Source organism: Aythya ferina (genome assembly GCF_964211825.1).
Source record: "Aythya ferina genome assembly, chromosome: 3".
In the NCBI taxonomy this organism is placed as follows: domain Eukaryota; kingdom Metazoa; phylum Chordata; class Aves; order Anseriformes; family Anatidae; genus Aythya; species Aythya ferina.
The window spans coordinates 111,047,110-111,072,752 of NC_140298.1; the positions used below are offsets into that span (position 1 = coordinate 111,047,110).

Consider the following 25,643-nt stretch of genomic DNA (forward strand, 5'->3'; position numbering starts at 1 on the left):
ATCATAAAAAAATAATTAAAAAAAAATCATAAAAAATCCTAAACCAAACAAATATTGTTTTGGTAATATCTTATATCTGAAAAAAGCATAACTTAATCATTGTTTAATGTTTATTCGCCTATAGTTTTAATGTTTATTTAAAACAAATTGCACACCAATTTAAACCCCAACTCAAATACTGACCTGCAGTGTATATTTCTGAAGTCTATGACCTATTTCATCATTGGTTTTCACACAGAACTTAGCAGGCACAAATCTTATTTTCCTATCTCTGAAATAGGGATTATTCTGTATATTTAGTAGGGATTTTATATTAAATGTGTTTTTACATATAAAAACACATATTTACATATAAAAACACATAATATATATTTTTTTAATTTTCCCTGAAAACATTAATGGTCAAAAACCTTTACTAGGTCACACAAGCCCTCAGGTCTTGGCATACCATGCTTGTTCTGCATGTCCCTATTATGTATCAGGACTAATGCCCAAGAGGTAGCCTGCAAAACAACAGGATGCTCATTTAAGACAGAAAGTGCAGCAGCCAAAATGGGCTGATCTCTCATTTGACCTCAGAGGTTTTTACCTTATGTACTCAATCAACTCCTTAGCTAAGCTTGCACAGCTGAAACTGAAGGAGTAGTGTCCTAGGCAGAACAACCTGATATTACAAGTGTAATGAATCTGACCCACTTAGCTAAATTGTTTGTACTCTGACTTAACACTTTGGCTCTACATTCAAAGTGGAACAGACAGCTCTCACTATCAGACCTGCTTCTGTGATAAATCTCTTACTTACTAGCCATTTTGGCAATACATTGGCACTCAGCACCTTTACTGTTTTCAGATAGCCACCATAGGTGTTCAGCATGTTTGAAATTCAGGGGGGTTGTACTGAGATACTTATATATGAAAGTAAGAACAGACTTTTAGCCTTCTTCAGCTGTAATTTTGAAAGAATTAAATTATTTGGTTGCATGCTTTAAACAGAACATAAATTAGAATTGCATAAATAGCTTCTTGGATTGCGAATCCTTGGTGGGACTGATTTTTTTTTTTTTTTTTTATTATTATTAGTATGGAGCATATTGTCAGAACTTAACTTATAATAAATAACAGATAATTAAAGTATGCTCATTCACAGCAAGGCTAAATTTGACCCTTTATTTATGAACTGGCAAGCCATCTAAGCAGCAACTGTGCCTCAGGTGGTGCTATTGTATTCCTAATCATACTTACTGTCAATTAAAAAAAAAAAAAAACAGTAAAAGTTGATAACATAATTATTACAATGAAATGACAAAAATGTTCCCACAATAGCAGTGAAACAGCTAAAAGGTCACAGACTGTCTTTCATTAAGAATCTTTTTTAATATGATTTTTAAAGTACAATGAATATAAATATCCATTTTGTTCTTGAGCAAACTACCAGATACTTGCAAAGGTGTTGTAATGAGATATTGCTTCACTGTAGTATTTCTTCAAAGCTGTAGACACTATTTAGTTCCATCTGTCCCTATATAGAGCTCATTTCATGAGTGTTACATCTGCATGTTTTAACAGAAAAGATGGATCTTTAACAGAAGCTGATGAGAAAAAATGAGGTATCCAAATTCTTACGTTTTTATTTAATTGTGCATTTTACTGAAAAGGCAATGAGGGCTATATATTCTTTTGGTATTTCAAACAGCAATGATTTCTACAACATGATTTTTATACTGAAAACCATTACATTTGTCTTTACATATGTGAGTACTCCCATGATTGTTGGGGGCCCCTGTGATACAAAGATTATTGCTCCAATTCACAATGATATTTGGGCTCAGTGTGGCTACCCAGATCCTCAAAATAAGCAAAAAATAAAGGAGTCAGTCCAGATAAAACTTGCTTTAGGCTCACCTCTGAAGTTTTCTGTATGTAAAAATGGAAATGGAGCTCTCCAGAAGGTCATCTACTCCAACTGTCTTTGCTGTCCTAGACAGACAGAAACAACCCAAACAAAACAAAACAAAAACCCTTATTGTACAGGGAGTGGGTACTTTTGGAACAGGCAATATTTGAGAGCAGGACTGAGGTCAAATCCTCCTTTCTTTAATTACTATATCATCTTTGACATTTAATCAGGAAGAATATCTGAAAGGTGCATAATGTTTAATCCAGAAGACTTCACGGACTGTGGTAAAGGATGCAGAATTACCGTCTATATTAAAGAGACCACCAAAACTCAGAAAACAATGTGTGGCACAAGCTGACTGGTATGTAGGCAGAATTTGGAGACACACCTGCCCTCAAAAACCCAAGGAGCCTCCTTGGGCTCCTGTGGAGTCATCCCAAAATCCAGGCAGTGTTGATGGAGGTTCATCTAAACTCTCTTGAGAGTTTTGAAGTGAAACTATGAGAATTTTTTCAGCAATTGAAATTATGGGCAATGGAACATTAGGAAAATACAGAGCATGAGTAGGTAACTTTCTTACACAGATACACAGTAGATATTTAGTATTTTCTTCTTTCTCCAAATATTTTTTTAATTATATATTTTCTCTTCTGCATGTGTAACACTAACAATTTTCATTTATGTATCTCATGCTGTATCTAACGTATAATTTTAAACAATGAAAGACAATTTCACCTGTGGCTCATAACCAGTGTTCTCAAAAGAAACACCACATGGACAAATCAGGTCATTTCTTATGCATTCCCATATGTGTCCCTCTCTATGCTGAATTCAATGCCTGTGTTGCATCTGAAACACTTCTATTTACAACTATGCTATTGCTCATGCAGAAGCTGTAACATTCAAGGTCGTGACTCATAACAGGGAAGATCAAATTTTTCTGCAGTTCCTTTACCAGTGTCAGCCAGTAAGTCCCATTAGTTACTTTAGTGTTTCAGAAGCTCACTCTCTTTCTGAGCACGAAGGAAAAATACCTCAGTCCTTTACAGGCCTTTCTTCTTTCTGCTTCCTCAGAGATCTCTCAGACTTCACACAGCTGATGATATCTTTCTCAGACTAGCAGACACATATCTCTAAGTAAAACTGCCAGCAGCAAATGTCAACTATTTTCTTTTATCAATACTAAGATGGTCCCTAACAGCTTGGTTTAGTTTCTTGGTTCTTAGCTGTAGTTGAGAGCTGTAGGAGCTAATGATAATGACTTGTTTGTCTAGTACCTTTCATCTAGCAGCATCTAGCAGAATCCAAAAGTGTTTTATCTGATTGACAAAACGTGTAGAGGGATCTCTATGCATACCACTGAAATTGAACCAAAGAGGAGAACACTGCAAGGGAAAGCATAGAAAGAATTCACATAGGCTGCTCGTGCCTCCCTCTGCTGCGATAGTTGAGAAATAATACTGTGGAACTGCACTATCACAGGCTTCCAACAGGTGGTTCATACAATAGTCTTGTCCCACTATAGCATCTCTTCCTCATCACTGAAGGAACAAAAGCCAGTTAAGGGCAGGACGTGTGAGGTTGAGAGGCAGGGGAGAAAGCAAAAGGACTAATATGGAGTTGAGGCATATCAAGGGAAACTTCCAGTAAAAGAACAGTGGGGATCTTGCTTCTATATAGAGAATAGGTAGGCTTGCCACTGTAATACAATATCTAGTTCTGGGGTCTAAAATTCAACAGTACCAAAAGATTAAAATACCATAAAGTATTCCAGTGAGGTTCACATAAATGGTCTGGACAATATATTTTTAATTATTACTATAGCATTTTTGAATTTGCCACGAAAGGAGAAGCAGATTTGTGACTGTTAGGATTGTCAGACAACTAGGAGATGCTGCAGAGGAGATGTATTAGATGCTCAAAATACCATTTAAAAGAATCTGGAAGCTAAGACAAATGCAATAGTAGGAACAGAAACAGAGTAAAAGCACAAAGTGCAAAGTCTTTTGGGTAGCTAAAAGAAAAATAACCCTTGCCCTTCTTTGGGAATTTGTCTTTAGATACGCCAGGGAAGAGGAAAGACTCTCAGGTGGACAAAGTGAATGCAAGTCATTAATGTCGCGTATCCTTGGAAAGAGCAAGTGATCTATGTTACATGTGGAGGGGTATTTCGAGCATTCATGTTTGCACAAGACACTGCTGAGACAACACCTGTGAAGACTTACCAGTGTGTGCATAAGAAGGATGAAATAGGCCTGAAACTGCACTGATGCTCCTCTAGGATTTTAAAGAGTGTGTAGGGGACCATAAAAATAAAAAGTAAAATAACTTATTTTATATAGCTTATTGAGGTGGAGTCTGAAAAACTATGTGTTTTCTTTCAAAAAAATGGAGACAGAAACACCTACTGGAAAGAAATTTTTAAATAAACAGAAAAAATTGGGTGGAAGTCGGTTATGAACAAATGCAGGTTCAAAACTAGAATATTTCTAAAAATATAGTAGCAAAACAAAAAAGTTTAAGATCAAGAAAAATTCTTTCTAAAAAGATTATCTCATGTAGCTGTTGACTTTAACAGAACTTCAATTCAGTAGTTCAGGATGTCACTCCCAATAGTCATTACCAATACTGCTATAATGGAAATATGAGCTGAAGACCAGGAGACACGGAGACCAAACACACAGGAAATCATCAAAGAGTTACAAGTAGCCACATGACAATGGGTTCTAGTAATTCTCTGTGTCCCTGACCTTTTCCAACAGCAAACAAAATGTTCCTTGGGAAGTGAAGCCCTGTTTTGTTTTCAACTGGTCAAACCAACAATTCATTAGATGTGAGAATACTTCTCAGAAGTAAATGTGATCACAAACACATACTAGTTTTATAAAACATAAGAACATACAACTTAGAGGTGGATGGAAATATAGCATGTCAGAACTAAAATCGTTTATATGTAAATGTCAGCTTTAACAACTCTCCAATTAAAAATAAATAAATAATCAAAGTACTCATTTTGGAACTGCCTGCATTTTCCTTCTGAGATTTAGAATGGAAGGCTTTTAAAATTTCATTTATGAGATTTATTTTGTAGTATAACAGGTGAAGAATTTTAAAAACTAAATGTTAAAAATATATATACATATGTTATCAAAATGAATGATAGTAACATTTTTATTGAGATTAAGTGATATTAGCTGGATTTTTCAGGACTTTTTAACTCTGAATCATGATTGGAAAAAAATGTTGATCCCTCAGAATCTGCCATACATTAAAAAACATGACTCTTAACACCAAAAACCTCCAATGACATCATAAAGGTACGGGGTTTTTAACCCAAATTATCTTCCCTTATGTTGTTCACAGAGTGACCGATGAGTGACTTCACTGATTTCATCTAAGTGAGTGGGATTAGACAATGATAATCAGTGAGGTTTAGGGGATGCACAATCAACCACTGATACCAAAATAAATAATTTTGAAACTAGAACCTCAGACTTATTCTGATATAATTGCTATCCCTCGAGTTTCTTATCTGTTTCTTTCTTATTTGCTTGAAAGTGAGTCATATGCAATATTTATAAGGACATATTTTCCTTAAAATAAAAATTTCCTTCAAGTTCTGTTTCCATTAGAGGGAAAAAAAATATGAGCTGGGAATACTTGTGTATATGAACAGTTGCTATTTATAAAAAGCACATCTTTCACTGAATAAGACAATTAATTACTCTAAAATAAAACATCTACCTCAATTTATTTTGTTATCAGGTTAAATGAAAGAAAGTATTTGCCCAGTTAGTGTTTTCACAATGTATAAACACACACAGGTCACTTGCAATTGTTTTTGGGACTTCAGAAACTTACAATCAGTGCATTTTTTCCCAGTCCATGGGATTTATTTGATCAATTGAAATCATTTTAGACATGGTAATGTTAGATGCAAGATAGATAACTCTTGTACTTTAACCAGCATGAAAAAAAAAAAAAAACAAAAAAACAACAACAACAACAACAACAACTCTCAAATCCATCTCCTTTTTGTGCTCTACACAATGAAGGTGGATGGCTTTTCTGCTGGTTTTTCTAATTTGAAGGTTTAATGTGATCCATGAATTTTTTTGTAGGTATGAAATTCTTGTTTCCCTGAAATATATACTTCTGTTTATTGCTAAGACAGAGCGTAATAGCAAAGGAGTGTTAGGGCCAAACTATCTGATGGTCTTTCCTTCAGGGGAGACAGACACTGACCTGTGAGAGTTCAGATCATACAATTCTTTTAGACTTTGAAACAATGCAGTCCTGGTTCGCTCATCTGGTTATGCACAATGCACTGACAATCTCTTTTCTTCTTATAATAGAGCTAATGGCAACTGGAAATGACAACTTCAAAGTTAAGTTAGTGTAACATTGTGTCACTTTTTGTGAGAACAATGTTAATTAACACATCACTTTGCACCATGATGGAAAAATACTGTTATTAATTTCATTAAAATCTAGATCCGTGATGTTAGCTTAATACAGAAGGTGTGGCCTATTTGGTACTGATTATCTGACAAAAGATTAAACAGGAAAGAGGAGTTTTCTATATTTTTATTAAAATTTGTGGAAACTGACCCAGATTTTGACTGGAAGATTCATTAATATTCATTTGTATATAATTGCCTTAATTTTAGTGATAATGACTTCAGTTACCAACTGTGTGATTGATGGGACTTGTGTCTTCTCTCTGAAAGAGATGAGCTAAATAAAAAAGTAGAAACTTGCCATTCATGCATGATATTTTTAGCTGCCTTTAATTACAAGCTAGCTAAATAAGCATGCAAACCTTGCTATGATTGATAGGATCTCTATTCCATAGTGATTGTTTTTCTTGAAGTTAGAAGGTGCTTGAATCAACTGAGTGCTAAAATTAACTGGAAGCTGCATCCCAAAGAAGCCTCAATTCTTACTTAAATTAACAACAAAGAAGAAACACGTAAATACTTTACCTGTTCTAAATACATCCACTCAAATTGTCTTCATAGAAATCCACAAAGATGCCACCTAGATGGAACCATTCTACATATTTCAACTATAAAGGAATTAATTATCCTTCCCTGCAAAAAGAGCTGTGGTTTCAGAACAGACTCATTCTTCCCTGAGATGAAACATGACCTTCTAAATTTCAAAACAAGGAAAATCAAGACAAGAAAGTCATGCTCAAGATTTGTTCATCATTATGACAGTCAGTCAACATCCCTGCTTTGGCATTGTCCCACATTGCAGACCAGTACTTGGACAGCATAAGCCTCCGGTTGTAGCTGTTTCATGCTGTTATTAATGACATCTTCCCTAGATCCTTGAACCCTCAATGGAGGCAAGCCAGCCAAGCCTTCAATTGGTTACTTCAGTACCCTGATCAAAATCTCATAAGTGAGAAAAAAAAAAAAGAAAAAAAAAAAGAAAAAAAAAAAAAAGAAAAAAGAAAAAAAAAGTTTTTCTCTTCTACTTTCACCAGAAACTCTACATGTGTCTGAGGGAAGTGTTGAAATTAATGAATATACTTTTCATTACATTATACACCTATGGGATGCATATATGAATCTCTTATTATCATTTGTAAGGTTCAGTCATTATACAGGTGACTTACAAAATCACACTGACACCTACGGTGTGCTGTATTGTAGAAAGCTGAAATAATCTCTTATAGTAAATGATATGATTTGCAGAAATTATTTTCTTGGTTATCAGGATAATTTTTCATTATTCGTTCATCATTTAAAAACACTTCACACTGTTCATAAAGTCTTAACTAAATTTATGTTGAGAGTAGTGCTTAGAGAGGGGATTAGAACTTCAAAATGGTGATTTTTTAATCCAGGATGACCTACATTTTCCTTCATTTACTTTAAGAAAAATATCCCAAAATAATGTTATTTAATACCTTTTTGAGAATTATATTTCTCAGTGGTTCTACAAAGAATACTCCTCTGAAATTTCTTTGGTGGATGTTATGGCTGCTACAACATGTACTTCCAAAATCCCTTTGTGTATTCATTGCAGGGTGTAATTATCCCATACCAAATTTGTGGTGTTGTCCTCTAGTTATCCTTTTTCTGTTTGTGTTTGGTATCAAAGCGGGGAGCATGATTGTAAGAACAGCTTTATTTTATTATTTTATTTTATACTGTATTGTATAGTAATGTATTGTATTTTGTAATTTTTCCACCAAAATGGCATTATCCCACGGGCTTTGAAGTTAGAAGCAGCCATCTACAGATTGAAGTGAACCCCGGTCTAGAAGAGTGGCACAGCACTAGGGAACATTTCAACTTGAGGGTTATATTTCTAACCAGTGATATGCTGAAAACACTCTGGAAGAGTTACACAATACTGAACTGAAAAAATTGCCTTGTTTGTCTTCTCTGAAAGGATGGACCGACTACATTTTATCCTATTGGCTAGAGATGACTATCATATACAGCACAGACAGTTCACAGACAGCACGGGTGGTGTGGGCAGTGCTGTGCAGCTTCCTCTATGCCACTTGCTGTATACTGATTGCCACGTGTTAGCGACTATAATTATTGTTGTTATTATGTAGCATGAAGTCCTTGTTTTCAGACTTTCATTTAAATAAAACAAATGTTTTTAAGCTGTTCATAGGCTTTTAGTTGCTTTTAAAAGCTTGTTAATTCCTAAAACATTTATTTACTAGAATTTCATTTTATTAAACAATGAAATCAAATACTACTTTACTAAGAATCTCAATGATGAGCAATTAGCGATGAAGATTTTTTACAAGTTGATTTATTACAGAAAATACTGGCTTGATATCAAACTGAAAGTTCAATAACGGCATTTTCATATTGCTTTGTTACTTCATTTCCCATCACTTGCCTGTAAAATTTGAGGTATATTCAATAGTGGTCACTGGAAGTATGCCAACTTATTTCATCTGGAAATCTGTCCCTAAATATCTAATGTTGACTCAGACATATGTCTTAGTCTTTTGAAAGACAGAGAGTCAGCTGTCAAAGAAACTTCAAGCCATGTGTTGCAAAGATTTTGCACTTCTTGGCTAGAAGCCACCAGTGTGACAATGTCAGTTTTTGAACAGGTACACAAAGGAAGGCTTCTAAGGATAACTGGACATCTTCTGAAGAGCTTAAAATTCTCTTGAGGTTATCAGCTTCAGAACCTTCTGGCATACTGCTGTTAACATTTGTTGTAATTGGGAAAAATAAGGCAGAAATAGTGGTCCACCAAGAGTGAGTAAAGGAATTCCATAAATATGAGCCTGAAGATATTTCAAAGCTAAACCAGAATCTCCTCAATTAATTACCTTACCTCTCTAGGACATTTTTAACTGAGTTGTCCTAAGGGTTTTTCTTAGAACGAATCTTTTATAATGGATTTAGATAGCTAAAGTGAACCCAGTTAAAATTAATTCCACCATAACTAATTATGAGAAAAATATCAAAATATGACTGGCCTCATGCTTTCTTCTTTTTGTTTTTCCCCAAAATATTTTTACAAAGTTGACTGAAGCAGGGACTTATATATAAGTATATATATATATATATATATATATACATATACATATATATATGTGTGTGTGTCATCTAAGTATATACTATTATATTATTAGTATAAGTAAATATATATATTAAGTAGGGGCAAATATATATATGTGTGTGTGTGTATATTATATAATTTAATTACTACTTAATTATAACCCATGAACAGTATAAATAGATATATATGTATGTTTAGTATTGCTAAATAAATATCCCATATTCCAAAGGTGGCTACAATCAATATATGTGGGTTTGTTTGTTTTTCCTCCCTATTTCCTGAAAACTTTTTACCTGTTTTTTTTTATCTCTTTCCAGAATATAACAGTCATTGTTAGGGCCACAATAGCAAAAAAAAAAAAAAAAAAAAAAAAAAAAAAAAAAGGCATATGTAAGACCATACCTCCTAGGTAGGTCTATAGCAACATTCTGGTTTCATTAGGGGATTTCTAGGAATAAATTAGGACAGGATAAGCATATTTAATTATTATTATGCCTCATGTTTTCTCTAATATTCTCCCAGCTTTCAACTATGTTTTTGTTTGTGAGGATTTCCTAAGCTTCATATGGTTTGTCAGTTTAGCATCTCTTAAGTGATTCATTTTCCAGATACTTGCCCTGTCCCATCTTGAAACCTAATGAACTTGTTCATATATTTTATCTGGCAATCATTTTCACAGCCCCATGGAAAGGATGAAGAGGAAAAATGTGTTGTCTTACTTCCCAGATTAAATCAGGGTCAGCTAAAGAAGATTTAGCTCTAGAGTAATAAGAAGTTCAATGTCTGATAGTACTATGATATTTCAGAAATATGATGGAGGAAAATCTTTTTTTTTTTTTTTGTATATTTTATTTTCATAACGTACATGTATATATATACGCACACATATATATATATAAATATATATTTTTTTTCCCTGTCCTGATATAAAAACATAATACACAAAGAAGAATAGTTGCTAAGTTACTGTGTTTCTTTAGTCAATATAGTACTTGTAAAATGTGCTCTGCTGGCTGAAGACTGTTTTTATTCATGAAACAGATAAAACCCACAGCCTCCTGTCTCATCCTTGTCCTTGTATTTCTAGTACTAAGGGGGAGACAAACCCCCATAGGCCTCAAATTTTATGTTCATCTTTATACATGACAATAGGCTAGCTAAGAAAACTATTTCATATCTTCTCCTCTGATCTTTGATCTTTTTCTTTGTAAAGTGTGATGCAAATGATTAAGATCTAAGAGAAAGAGAAGCAATTAGATAGAAACTGAGTGTCATTCAAAGTGAAGAGGGAATATATTTATATATTTTTCAAGCTAAGGAAAACATCCTTCATGCTTCCCAGAACTGAAGCATTATGTTTCTGGAGATCACTCCTTCTCAAGGCAAGCATGCCTGGGGTGCTTGGTTAATTATTCTGCTGATTCAGAAAGCCTGAGATGAGCATGGGTACTTGTGTACTCATTCATTTCTAATTATTTGATTCAGAGGTGGCTTTTAACTAATTCTGCTTGTGTATAAATTCCATCAAAGAGATTTGAGCCCTAACACTATATTAAACAAAACAAAACAACGCCCCGCACCACCACCGCCAAAAGGAACAAGGAATATGTAAATAAACTGTAAAGCATATGCAAATCATCAGCCCAGGGAAGCAAGAAGACCAAAACTAGTAACACCACAAAATGAAGAAAAAGTTTTAACTGAGCAGCTAGGCTGGAATTCTACAAATATATTGATAAATATATAGGAAATTAGCACAAATCAAAAATCAGTACAGAAGAGTATGGTGGGCTGCATGATGCTGCATCCTTACATATTGAGATAAAGACCCAAAATCTAAAGAACTTATGCAGTGCAAAAAGAATAGCTGTGGTGAGATGCTCTTTCTAGAAAAGGAGAAGTGTTTTACACATTGCCATCATAAAAAAACAACAAATTCATCTAGTCTGTAATGTTGCTGAGTAATTTTGTTCTTAGAGTCTTCAATAAAATCAAAAAAACACATTGTTTCCCAAATTATTAAAACTGAATTGTAAATTATAAAACTGAATCTAAACCAGAAGTGTCAAGTGTAAATTAGAAAAATAATAATAATAATAAAACACATCATTTTCCTAGTGTAGACTGAATGTCAGACTATCACTTTTCGATGGTATGCACATTCCTTACAGCAACCCCATGGAAGACTCCTATGGGATGTGATTGCATCCTGTCCTGCAATTTTTGTGGTAATATAAGTCTTTCAGGAAAAAGAAAACAAAACAAACATTTCCAAGTTCAAATCCCCTTCTGAAAAGTGAAAGTTAAACGCTACGTACCAACAGGGCCAAAGGGTCTAGCCTCAGAATCCATATAAACACATCTTCTAGAACCTGCTAAAATACAAAGAAAGAAACATAATGATAACCAGAACAATAAGTAGTATAAACAATCCCTTTTTTTTTTTTTTTTAATTTTTTTTCTATTCATGAATAGGGTGATTTCACCTGAAATATTTCAAGTAGCAGTTGGATATAATTGCCATTATAAAGTTTTCAAAAGTAGAAATGTCAGTGTGTGCTAAATGGAAATAAATAACTAGTTTATATATATGTATATATATGTATGCATGCAGAAATTTATGAGAAGAAAGATATTTTCTAACAGCTCTGCTCTAAATAACTTTATGGAAAGTTGATGTATATTGGTGTAGTTACACTGATTTACATCTGGTAAGAACCTGTTATTCTGTTCTATTCTATTCAATTCTATTCTAATGCAGACATGGAAAAAGTACAAATCAACATTTGCCATCTTCACAAGCATCTTATTCAGCAACAAGAAAAAAATATCAACTATAAAGATCAGATTTCTTATGACAGATTTTCAGAGTATGAAAATAACTATATAACTTAATGTATTTCCTTGGTGAATCAAAAGCTAAATAACAATTTTATCATCTGTCTGTGTGAAGAAAAGCCCTTCTCCCCTGGACCATGACCTCAGCCCAAGCACCACTGTAGAATGCCCTTTGATGAGTGAGACTCCAAATGAGAAGTGCTGGAGGCTGTGTTGATGAGGATTGTACTCTGTAACTTATTTATGAGACTTTTTGTATGCGATAAAGGGCAAAGAATAATGAAAAGTAATGTTGTTTTGGTTCATTCATTTATATATATTTTTTACAGACTCAGAACTTTCAAGCAAAGGATAATCCTTGTGTCTGAAGAAATGAAGCATTAAAAACAGTTCTGTTACAAACTGAAATAAAAAATACATTATTTTTCCTCTCTGCCTTCAACGCTGACAAGGAAACATGGTAAGTAATAATGAAAGCTGCAGATGAAGACAGGGAAGGTGAAGAACATTCTCAACTGGTGGCCAGTTTCAAACAAGTCACATCATCTCACTTTGTCTCTTTAAAAAAAAAAAAATAATACTGGGGACATTTGCACAAATTCTATTTTTAAATAACTTTGAGATTTTTAAAAGAACACAGGATCATTAGAGAGAGATCATATTGTGATTGTTTCACTCCCTTCTAGTATTTCAGATTTTCCCTTGTCTAGGGAATTGGATAGGTGTTTTTTTTTTTTTTTTAACATTACTGTAATCTAAATTTGTTCACAATCATTTGAGTCTGTTTGCAGATTCTTCTAGTAATGAAAAAGAGTTGGTTGAATAAAGATATTTTTACCATAAAAATCTTATAAAAATATAAGGAAAAAAAATTTTTTTCAATACTTATATGTCTCTATTCATCCATACATGAATAATTTTACATATCAATAAATACAAATATACCTGTATATGTATATCATATACATGAAGTGTATTTCCATTGTTCACAGAAAATCAAATATTTTTTTCTTAATGAATACAGAGTATTTCTTTCCATTACAATTCTATTTGATTGTAAATCATGGTCTATAAAGAACAATATTAAACTTTCTCTGGTTTACATAGACATATTAAAAAAAAAAAAAAAGAAAAAGAAAAAGAAAAACACAACAACAAAAAACACTTTAATACTGCTTGTGCAGAGGATAATAAAATGTTATGTATCTAAATACATTAATTATGTAAAAGTTTGAAGGGTTTGTTATCATCAGAATTTATACTCACTTTTTTTTTTTTTTGTCTCAATCAAATTTCTGACAAGCCTGAATCTCTCTCCATTACGAACAATTTCCTCTTTGGCTTAGGCTTAAGGGTGTGGAAAGGAAACAAAGAAAAAAAACAATATTGCAAAGCCATGTGTAGGGGGGGGGGGGAAAGAAAGGAAAAAAAAAAAAAAAAAAAAAAAAAAAAAAAGGAAGCTAATGGCAAAGAAAATACTGGGTATTATACCTACTCTGAGATTATTCAGCATTAATTGCATCATTAAACACATAGCTTCAAGCCTTCTAGTTAAAGGCACCTGTAAACTTCAGGACTTTCCAATAAACCCCACCTGTCATTAATGCCATGGAACTGCCATCAGATAAATGAGGGTAGATTATCACTTACAACATTTGTGTGAGGGCCAGGACATCTGGAGCTAAAGCAACACAATTTGGAGTGATTTTTTTTTCTTTCTATTGCTAACCCAAGAATATGACGTCCCGATGAATACATCTCTGTCCATCTTCACCTCACCCGTAGACTTCACACTTGAAAGAGCTACCTGCGAAAAATTACATGGAATATATTAAGGGAAGTGATATTATTGTAGATAAAATATAACAGAAATATGGCACAGAAAAGCAAAATCTGCAGTATTGCTACCCTGTCACACACAATGGCTGTAGATGAGCAAGTAACTCAAAGTGTAAATTAATGCAGTGATATCTTCTGTAATAACCATGCTAAAAAGCATCAGTTCTGAAGTTCATGCTCTCCTTTTACTAGCATAACGGCAAGAGAACCATTTCTTTTTTTAGTGGACATAATTTTACTTGTACATTGACCCCTACATATTTTTAAATAGTCAAAATTTTATATTAAATGGTCAGTTCTTCTTTCATTTCAGAAATCTAATGGCTATAAAATACCAGTTTGGAGATATTTATTAGAGAAATCATTTGGTTAGGATAATATCTTTGTTTGTGTGCATATCTGGCAGAGTTGTTAGGATCAGCTCTGCAATTCACATTGTCTTTTGTTTCAGAACAGCAGAATCAAATCCATTCCAACCCTATTGCATAGTTTGGTAAAAGTCTGCATATTCACCAGCAGGTCTGAGATCTTTGTGTCTATATTTATTTCATTTACTGAGCAAGCTGGCACAATGTCCAAGAATGTTATCTCTGAAAGGTGAGGAAATGGTGATTGATCCTTCAATATTTTATAGTATGTGAATATTATAGAAAGATGTTATCTGCTTTACAGTACCCAAAAGAATGTGAAACTTTTTACAGTATCAAAACAGAGGTATTTAAGAGCTCAGGATTTAATAATAGATATAGTGGAAAAGTCAGTGATGGGGAAAAAAGGGGAAAAAAAAAAAGGAAATAAAAGAATTTTAATAAGAATATATTTCAATTACTCAATAGAAGCATTTGAATTGTTTGGTGGTTCATACAGGGTACACCAATCTGACTACGCTCAAGTAAAAGAAAAGAAACCTATCCATTGAACTAATAGAAGCTCTGCTTTTGAATTACCCATTGTCCTTGTTACTGTAATTGTGGTTTCCTTCTCCTTCTTTCTTTAGCTCCTTTTCTTATTTGTCTCCCTGTGATTTCCACCTACTTAGCAAGGTCATGACATGTGGCTTACAGCAGGACTGGAAATTAAAGACTCACACTTTGAAGAATCAGACTGAATAAGATACCCAGACAGGGTAAAAGACCCTTTCATCCCACAGCTTCTTCTAAGACTATTCTTTAAATTTGCTCTCAGCAGCTTTTATGGTATGCAGATAAAGCTAGCTCCTTGCCATGACTGTCCCATTAGAATACTCAAAAAGATGTCTAATCTAGTGCAAGGAAATACAAAACTTTCACAGCTGGCATATGCCCTATTCAGGGGAAAAATGCAAGAAAGCATTTGAAATGTAAAAGCTGAAGAAGGGAATGGCAAACAAGTCTTAAAACCAAATGACAACTTTGCCTATTACAATGAAAATACTCCTCGTTTAAGAGCTGTTGAGCACTCAGGCAATCTAGGTCTACTAAGATTGTGAAGAGTCTAAAGAGGGCTAGGTGAAGGGTCTGGAGGGGAAGACATATGAAGAGCAGATGAAGCCACTTGGTTTGTTCAGCCTGGAGAAGAGAAGACTGAAAGGAGACCTCATCATATTCTACAGCTTCCTCATGAGGAGGAGCAGAGGGAAAGGCATGGATCTCTGCTCTCTGGGGACTGTGACAGGACCTGAGGGAATCCATGGATCTATAACAGGGGAGGGTCAGGATGGATATCAGGAAAAGGTTCTTCACTAAGAAGGCGGTCAAGCACTGGAACAGGCTCCCCAGGGAAATGGTCACAACACTGAGCCTTCTGGAGTTCAAGAAGCATTTGGACAGTGTTCTCAGACACAGGGTCTGATTTTTTGTGTGGCTCTTTGTGGACCCAGGAGGTGGACTCAATGATCCTTATGGGTTCCTTCCAGCTCCAGACATTCTATGATTCTATGATTCTACTAATTTCAGCACTCAGGATACGACAAGCATTTAGGAATATGGCCACCAACCACAGCTCTGCAGTTTCTATTGAAGCTGTAGAGCTTCAAGCTCTATAAGCTTCACCATCGCAAGTCTCCTGACATTCTCATCCATCCTATCATATGCTGACTGTGTTCAAATAAAAACAAGAAACAAAGCTATCATCAGGTACCAGGAACAAGAAATGCTGTATGAAGAGAACTGGAGAAGACAAAGTCAAGGTTGGTTGGTGTGGAGTGGGGATGTAGATCAGATATGTTAGCAGTCAGGGAGTGAACATGCATGTGATTTATTTATTTTTTCTTTTTACCCTCCCCCCCCCCCAAAAAAAAAAAAAAAAAAATTGAACCAGACCTGTCTTTTGAACATTGATGTTTAAACTTCTCTGTACAGTTGAGCAAGAAAAGTGAGTATTTGCCCCTCTAAGTTAAAGTATTTTGGATTTAAGGGTGAAAAATGGGTCTTTATAATGCATATTGAAGAATAATAATCAGTAGAGAGAATATTTTGGTGTGCAATGTGCAATGAGAAAATTTTGCCAAGCAAGAGAAAGGAAAGGTCCACATTTTAGGCATTGCTCTAGAGTTCAACTAAAGAGGTTCTGCAGCCCCCTACTCTAGATAGGTAACTTATCTGGCTTTTAGTATGTGCACTCTTCTTATCACTATTCACTTCACAAATAACATTTTGTTCTTGTTTTCTAGATAACCTTAGAGTTATGAGTTATTTAGACAGTTAACTTTTTGTATAGTAATTCAATGCAAGCTGCTTATCACCTTAACACAAGAGACCCCTCAGCTGAAAATTAATTTGAAGGAGATTGCTAGTCCCTTTTTCCCTGTTCACCTGTTTGTAAATGATAAAGCAAATAAACAGCTCTTTAAATACCTTTGTCTACTACTTTGTTCTCTTGAAACATTTTATGCTCCTAGGCACAGTATCATATATCTATGATTATACATCATTTTAATCTAATGCATTCTTCCCACTGTGAAATTCAGTAGTTCTTCCCAATTTAATGCACAGTTTGTTTTGCATGTAGAAAAGAATATAAGCTGAGCTGTATCCTATCTGACTCTCAGTTATTAAATACCAGCCTTTATGGAATCACGGAACATGATTTAAAGATCCATTGATTGTCTCCTGTTTCAAAGGATCAAAACCTAATCTACTTCAGCACAGGCTCTGGCACATTGACTGACTAGGGAGAAATGACTCCACAAACACTGACCCACGAGAGAACTGGAGTATTCCTTGCTCTCATACTGGTCAGTATGAAGAAAGATGTGTCCTGGCCAAGAGGACAGCAAACATAAATGTATTAAGCGTGACTTTTGGGTCTTGAAGGCAGTGCACTGTGCTGGGTCTGGCTGGGATGTTAACTTTCCCTGCAGCAAGCCCATACAGTGCTGTGCTTTGCATGTGTGCCTACAGCATAGGTATCGCCCCAGCATTGTGTCTATTGCCTAGAAGTGCTCGCACAGCACCAGGATTCCTTCCAATCCCTCTAGAGCCAGGAGGATTTGGGGGTGGGCAAGAAGTGGGGAGGGGACATCACCAGGGCAACTGACCTAAACCATATGACATCACACTCAGCATTAAAAGGTGGGAAAAGGAAAGATTGGTGGACAAAAATGAGTGATCAAGGTGGACCAGAAGCAGAACAGGAAAATAGAGAGGAGGCATGTAAGCAAATGGTTGATCAGCATGTTTGCCTTGTCAGTCCTTGAACCTAATCACAGGAATCTGTTCTACCTTCTTATTGAACTCTGCTCCTAGTTATTTTCTGTGTGTAAATGTATGTATGTACCTGCATGTTATGCAAGTACACTTCAAGCTGTAATAGGCAGCTACTAAGAGAAAATTTGATTCTGGAAAAAAAAAAAAACAAAACAAAACAAGGTGAGAGCTAAAAACTGGATGATGATCTACCTCACTTTTGCTTGCATTTAGGAAAGGGGAAAAACAGCAGATTCGTATCTATCAGACTGGAATAAGACTAATTGCATGGGTCTTAAACTCCAGTGGAATTGACTTAACAAACAAGTATGTTTGTTAATTTGTTTGTTAATTTTTCAAGTATGAAAAAATTTCTTAATATTCAGGCTAATTATTTGCCTAGGTCTGATAGGTAAATGTATAATATTCACTTAATGTGCTAAGTTGCTCAGATGAAAAGAAAAAGATGATGAGCAACATGTAAAGAGACTGATACATATATATATATATATATATATGTATTCATGTCACCAAAAAGAAATATTGCTGAAAAAAAAACAACCTACAGGAGTCTGCAAAATTCACCCCAAATTATATTTCTTTGTAATGGGTTCATGTATAAACATAGATGTCAAGAATTTAACTTTCAGGAAAAGAAGCTAGAATAAACTAGCAAAATGGAACCGAAACTTTTAAATAGGTCAATAAATAAAAAATAATTGACCACATGAACCTGGATTATGGATTGTGAAAGTAATTGTGAAAGAACTTTTTTTTTTTTCTCCATTATTTTTTATTAGCTTAAAAACAAAACAAAACAAAAAACACTGTATCATAATAACAGGCTTGAAGTTTAAGAGTTGTGTTTTGTTGTTCTGTTCATTTGCTTTTCCAGAATTGAAACTTGTATTAAATAAACAAAAGACCTAAAAAAAAAAAATGCAACTACCCAGATCAGCCTGATCTAGAAAGGATAGTTCCCACTGATCACAGAAAAAGAAATTGAAAGCATATGTTTTGTTTTGTTTTTCAATTTGTTAGACTCCTATGACAGCTATGAAACTTGTGTTGGTCCAGAGAGCATGGCCTTCTGCAAACTTAATTCTAACTGCCCGTCTTTTTCTGCTTTTAGAGTTTGCTTTAGATATTTAATTTTGGCTAATACAGAAATTATCCTGACAACACATTTAAAACAACTGAGTTATACTCTCAGTGGTATTAGATGGCCAAACTTTGCAATATTAATAAAGGTCTTGGGAGGTAAGGTCTGGATCTCTAGCAACAATAAAGTTTGATACATTTTACATTGTTAATAATATATTGAGAGAACTTTATGTGACTGGTCTCCCCCAGCTCCGGGCTTTTTGAACTCACATATGCATTAAAAATATTCTGATCTGTAAATGTTTAATATATATTACACTTGTGAAGAAATACTTTCTCCTTTTCCTTTATTACTGTATTATATGCTTCCTAAAATATTTTAGGTAGGTCTTCATGGTAGAAATGTCTCTCTCTCCCGCTAAAGACACATAGGCACAGAATTACTGATGAGAACTGAAAGGATTTCATCCCTTCTTTTTTTCATAGCATTGTTCTCATGACAGTTGGTGCAGTTTACTTGTGAATGTATCAATTGTACTTATATATATTTATTTATATAGAGATAGATATAGAATTCATTTGATAACTGTAACACATTAAAAGTGTCATCAACGCAACTGGTGACTTATTCATATGGAAGATAACATGGTGTATTTGTAAGCCTTAACAAAACTATCCCAGTTCCAGAGGTCTGTACTTCAAAGCGGATTATGCAGGTCTATTTTCTCTGTTGTCTCCCTAAATAAATAAGTATTCAGTACAATATTGGGATATGTTTTCATTTTTCTTGTTCTTTTTCCTTCTTATTAATTTACTTTTACAATTTACTTTACAATTAATTTACTTTTTCAAGTAATGTCTTGGATTATCATTTATAAGATTTCTGGTAGATTACAGAAAATAAAACACAGTGCACAGGTATTTAATAGTACAAAGATTGAATACAAGCATTTTGCCTGCTTTCAGATTCACCACTGAACTATTGCTTTCCATATGCCCAGTACAGCTGAGTAATTGATCAATGAATACTACTGAGTGAATAAACAGAAAATGCTGTGTGAGCTGATGGGGAAGAAAATGCCTGAGGAAAAGTTCATTCTTTAGTATCAAAATCTACCAGTAACTGCTGTTTTACTGATCTATGCTAGAGCATCTCTAGAATTCTAGCTGGGCAAAACAATTTTATGTCTGTATTGCCATAAATAAAGATTGCTTTTTATCTGCTGCTATTTGTTTCCTTCCCCTGTCCCTTTTGAAATGGTTAAAGGCCACAACTGGGAAGAGAATATGATCTAATGTTTAGTTGACCAGAAGATAAGGTGCATCCTATTTCCCTGGGCAACATAACAGGATTAAAAGAATAGAAAGCCATACATCAGCTTTTTCTATCACTCCCTCCCACATCGGTGTAGAGAAATCAATGAAACTTGGGGTTTAAGGGCTAGAGTTGCAAGAAGGAATTAGGCTGATAATTGTCACCCCAGCTAGCCCCAATATTGAAGACTGATAGATACCTACTTTTTGTCTCTGTGCTCACGTACAAGTTCCTGACATCACACCTGCCTCACAGCTCAGCCCATGTGGGATTTGCAAAAAGGATTGGAGTTAATCCCTTGCCATTCAGAAGAAGAGATTTCATGTCATGCTCAGATCTCTACTAGCTTTCAACAGTGACAAACTAGAGAAACCTCTAAGAAATACTTTACAAGATTACCTATCAACTTTATAAAAACAACACTCAAGTGTTGGCTTACAAGTTTTAGTTCTCAAAGACACCATTTAGTGTGTCAGAACTGTATGTTGAATCATGACCAAGGTCAACAGGAACATTAGGCCAGCTATCCATGCTGGTTTTAAAATAATAGGATGTGTTCACCATTTGAGTACGCGAAGTGCCTATTTGTTTTCCAATACATACACAATGTACAAGTTTAGAGTGGAACAAAATTATATATGAACAGTTAATCACACACTATAAAAAGAGGTCAAATTGAGAGATAATGAAGGAATTTGAGATGTATTTCTCCCTGTGTCATATTCACGCACTAATTTCTTGCTATGATGTACCAGGAGTTATTGTGCATTTACTGATTTGTTCTGTGCATTCATAGAATATGATCTTTTAGATTAGCTAAAATATAGCTCTAGTTCTTGCAAATAAAAATATTATAAAGTTAGTTTTAAAATCCTAGGTATTGAGGCTGAAAGACATAGGCAAGGGAATATAATTTCCCTATGATATTCAAATTGTTGCCAAATTCCAGATTTAATTTACAACCACCATACTACAAGACAGTAATAATCTTTTGCCTGTAATATAGAAGCAAACATATAGACAGTTTTTTGCCTCAAAGACTATTAAAACTATTAATTTTCAAGGATAAATTCAACTAAAAGAATGCATTAATTTCTGCAGCTTAATTTATTTATACTACTCTACCTGTTCCATGGACAGATAACTCTGCAGGTTTATAAATATTTCACTTGTTAGAATACAAGTCTAGCTTCATTTGCAACTCTTTTTGTGTCACTGTCCTACTTTTTGCATAGTCTCTTTGACAAAAAGTTTCTATGCCTAACCTACCTGAATTTTATAACAAAAACCTTTGGGACTAATTAAGATTTTTATAGGAAAATAATGAGGGGCATTTTCTCTCTCTCCATTTTTTTCCCTAGTTTTGTGCCTTGGGTTATTCTTGGGGCCGCCATAGTCAGATTCAATTTATAGAAGCACATTTGTTGCTCATCTGCATTAATAGAGCATAGTACAAAGACAACAACAACAACTGCAGCAAAGATCTTGACAAGTTCTAATGTTTTCTCTTAAGCTAAATAATTCCCCAGCTTCTTTCTATGTAAGACTCATAAAACACAACATGTGCTAATTAATGTAGGAAAAATCTGATTGTTCTGAGATTTATTTATTTATTTATTTAAATTAACTGAGGTGTTTTGTTTGTTTGTTTGTTTGTTTGCTTGTTTGTTTTAGTAGGAAAATTTAATCTGGCAAGGAGAAGCTGGTAGAATGGGCCAGACCAAAGCACAGAGCTCTGCAGTATCTGCCATAATTATTCATGAAGTCATCAACAATGCAGACTATACTATACAGACTATATAGGTTAAAATTCTTGCACATGTCAGTTATAGGAAACATCCAGCTTTTATCCTTCAAGATGCTGACAAGGGCAGGAGCAGGTATGATCCCAGTGCCAGCAGGAAGCTTCCAGGCTCTCTGTTACCAAGGGAAAATCCTCAGTAATCCCCTAGCTCTCCAAAACAAGCAACGTTCAGGACCATATGGTAGGAGTCACAGCAGACATCATTCAGAAAGACATCTGACAGAGCAAGGGGAAAAACCCAATGGTTTCAAACCACACTTTGGAGAAAAGTCTTAACTATTAGATAATAGCTGCCATGTCCATCAGGGATGTATCTGATCAGAATTCATTCCTTCTCTGTGTACTTTTCACAGCTTGCAAGGAGGACACCTTGGCTTTACCAGGTAATAAACGTTCCAAGACTTACTCTCTGGATTTATAGTCAAAGGCCTCGAGTTCATACAACCCATCTTTCTACCCCATGAACTGGTGCACCTCAGACAGGCTTCCTTTGACAGCAGTTCCATGGTGACACACAAATGTGGACTTTGCCTGGATGAGCAACTGTTGTCACAGGACAAGATTATACCCCAGCATGTGGCAGCAACTAAAGAAATCTGAATTGCTGTAGAAATAGGCCTAATTTACAAGTGAAGAATCATAGAATCATAAGGTTGGAAAAAACATTCAAGATCATCTGGTCCAACCATCACCCTACCACCAATATCACCCATGAAGACATTCCCCAAAGTGCCAGGTCCAACCTTTCCTTGAACACCCTCAGGGACGGTGACTCCACCACTTCCCTGGGCAACCTGTTCCAATGCCTAACTACTCTTCCTGAGAAGAAATGTCTCCTAATTTCAAACATAAACCTCCTTTGGCACAACTTGAGGCCAATCCCTCTAGTCCTCTCACTAGTTATCTGTAAGAAGAGGTCAATCTCCTGCTCCCTACACCTTCTTTTTAGGTAGCTGTAGAGAGCAATAAGGCCTCTCCTGAGCCTCCTTTTATCCAGACTAAGCAACCCCAGTTCCCTCAGCTGCTCCTCATAGGACTTGTGTTCCAGACCTTACACTAGCTTCACAGCCAGTCTGGACACCCTCCCAAGTCTTTCTCTGCAGGGCTGATCTCAATGATGTCTTCTCCCAGTCTCTACTCTTTTCTGGGATTCCCCTGGCCCAGGTGCAGCAGCTTGCACTTGGCATTGTTGAACATCATTTGGTTACTGTAGGCCTACTTCTCAAGCTTTTCTATCTCTGTTTGGATGGCATCCCTTCCTTCTTTTGTATCAGTTGCACCATTTATCAATTGCACTTACAAACTTTCTGAGGGTGCACTTGATCCCATTGTCTATGTCATTGATAAAGATACTAAACAGTCCCAGTCCCAGGACAGACCCCTGAGGTACACCACTTGTCATTGGCCTCCACCTGAGCATAGAGCCATTGGCCACCACTATCTGGGTGCAGCCTTATTCACTGAATGGTCCATCCACATCTCTCTAATTTGGAGACCAGAATGTTCGTGTCAAAGGCCTTAGCGAAGTCCAGGTGTTGGTCTCTTTTCTTAGGTGAAAATTGATAGGACATCAGGAAATGGCCTCGAGTTATGCCAGGGGAGGTTTACATTAGAGATCAGGATGAATATCGTCTTGGAAAGAGTAGTTAGGCTGCTCCAGAAAGTGGTGGAGTCACCGTCCCTGAAAGTGTTTAAGAGATGTGTGGATGTGGCACTTAGGGACGTAGTTTGGTGGTGGGCTTGATAGTGTTAGGTGGTGGTTGGACTTGATGATCTTATAGGTCTTTTCCAACTTAAATTATTCCATGGTTTTATGATTCTATGATTTAATCAACTTAATCCTTAAAGTCCTTCTTTAAATCAACACTGTACTTCATCCTGTCTACAGCTGGGCAATCTCTTTGACAAGTGTGGGTGCTAACACCTTCCAAAGACATCTCCCTTTGGAACAGGCTAGTACAAACAGTATTACATTATTCTTCAAATTTGTGGTAACTGTTTTGTCTGCTTACTGGTCTCCAGCTACCTGTCTAATTCTTTGTTATTTTTTCATTTCTTTTACTGGACACTAATCCCTGTGTGATGATGTCATCCACTTTGGTGCCTGAGATCTAGGATGTACATGTATTCCTCTCTGATCTTGGTTCTCTGTCCCATAGGAGCTGCCACACTCATGCGAAATTGTGTGATGATGTTGTGATATGGACAAATGCTCAGTGGGGAATAAGCTGAAAACAACGGAGACATTTTCATTTAAAGACAAACTTCCAGAGGTGCAAAGTTAGTTCCTTACTTTGCAATCAAAGCCTCAGCAGGAGTCTGCTGCTAATTATGACATTTTTCAGCAAGATGTTTGCAGACAAGTCACTGGAAATACATGTTCTTCAGATCATTTTAATAGAAGTAATACAGTATGCAGAGGAGGATTTGCCTTCTTAGCTGTTTAGAGTTTCAGCTGAAAAAGCCATTTAGCATTTTTTAGTAAAACTCTTTATAAAGCAAAAAAATGTAAAACTCAGACCTATTCTCAAATGGTTAATGCAATATAAAATAATCTCTTCTGTTCTAAGAGAGAACATCTCTTAATTGTTCTTTCTAGTCCATTTTAGCAATTTAAGAGGTAGACAGTGACTTCAGAGATATGGATCATGTGTTTGCAGTTTAGTATAAAATCAAGTGTTCAAGATCCTTGAATGTTTTAATTCATAAATAGATTACTTTAGAAGAAATACACCTTTGAATACATATAACAGTATAAAAATATAATTTAAGAGACAGTGCAGTATCAAGTCCACCTAAATTGTTTCTTAGTTTTAGTCTCCTAATTGAGTAATTAACCCAAACTAGGTACTTTATTTTCCTCTCTATAAAATGGAGAGAAGTTGGTGCTTTTTGAAAGCTACCAGAAAGAGAAACGGTTTGCTTAAGTAAGCTACACAGACTTGAACAGAACTTATCATTCTGGTTTTTCAAGACACCTACTGATTATAAATGAGATCAAGAAAATCATCATATAAAATGGAGGTGCAAGTTTCATGCCTAAATCACGAATAAATGTGAAGACAGTCTTAGGATAAAACAGTTATTGTTTTATGTGAAACAACAGAATAATGACAAAAGTAGACATAAACTCAGGGCTGAGGAAGTTTAGTTTCTCCTTTCTGTTTTTCCATTCCTGTAGAAATGATTTGCTTCTAAGAATTGTGAATACTGAGTTTATATTTCACAAAACCTTGGGTTCAAGCTTGGATATGCTGAACAAATACATGGATGTCTTACAGAAATTACATCGCCTCTTCCGTGGTATCCACATTTTTTGGTACTGTTTGGCTGTAAAATTATCCTGACACACTTTTGAGAGAGGAATAAACAGTGCCCCAGCTTGTCAAATCAGGCTGTGAATGAGCATGGGGATGTAAGGCAGAGTACACATACAAGGCAAGAGTGTCACTTTCTATCATGCAGTGAAGGAATACAATTATTCTGAAATATATCATCAGGCAAAAATAAAAAATAAAATATATGTATATATTAAGATGTCAATTCTCAGAATGTTTGTTGCTGTTTTGTTTGTTTATTTGTTTACGTGGATGGAATGAACGACACTAATGAACAATTAAAAGTAAA

General features: G+C 35.1%; 1 long non-coding RNA gene across 1 annotated transcript; it reads right to left on the reverse strand.

The window, feature by feature from the left end:
* Nucleotides 1–1,412: 1,412 nt before the first annotated feature.
* Nucleotides 1,413–11,826, reverse strand: LOC311434666. The gene is made up of 3 exons (XR_014691632.1): nt 11,770–11,826; nt 1,903–1,977; nt 1,413–1,550 (listed from the first exon to the last, which is right to left on the reverse strand). It is a non-coding gene; the product is annotated as an uncharacterized lncRNA (long non-coding RNA).
* Between the last annotated feature and the right edge of the window lie 13,817 nt (nt 11,827–25,643).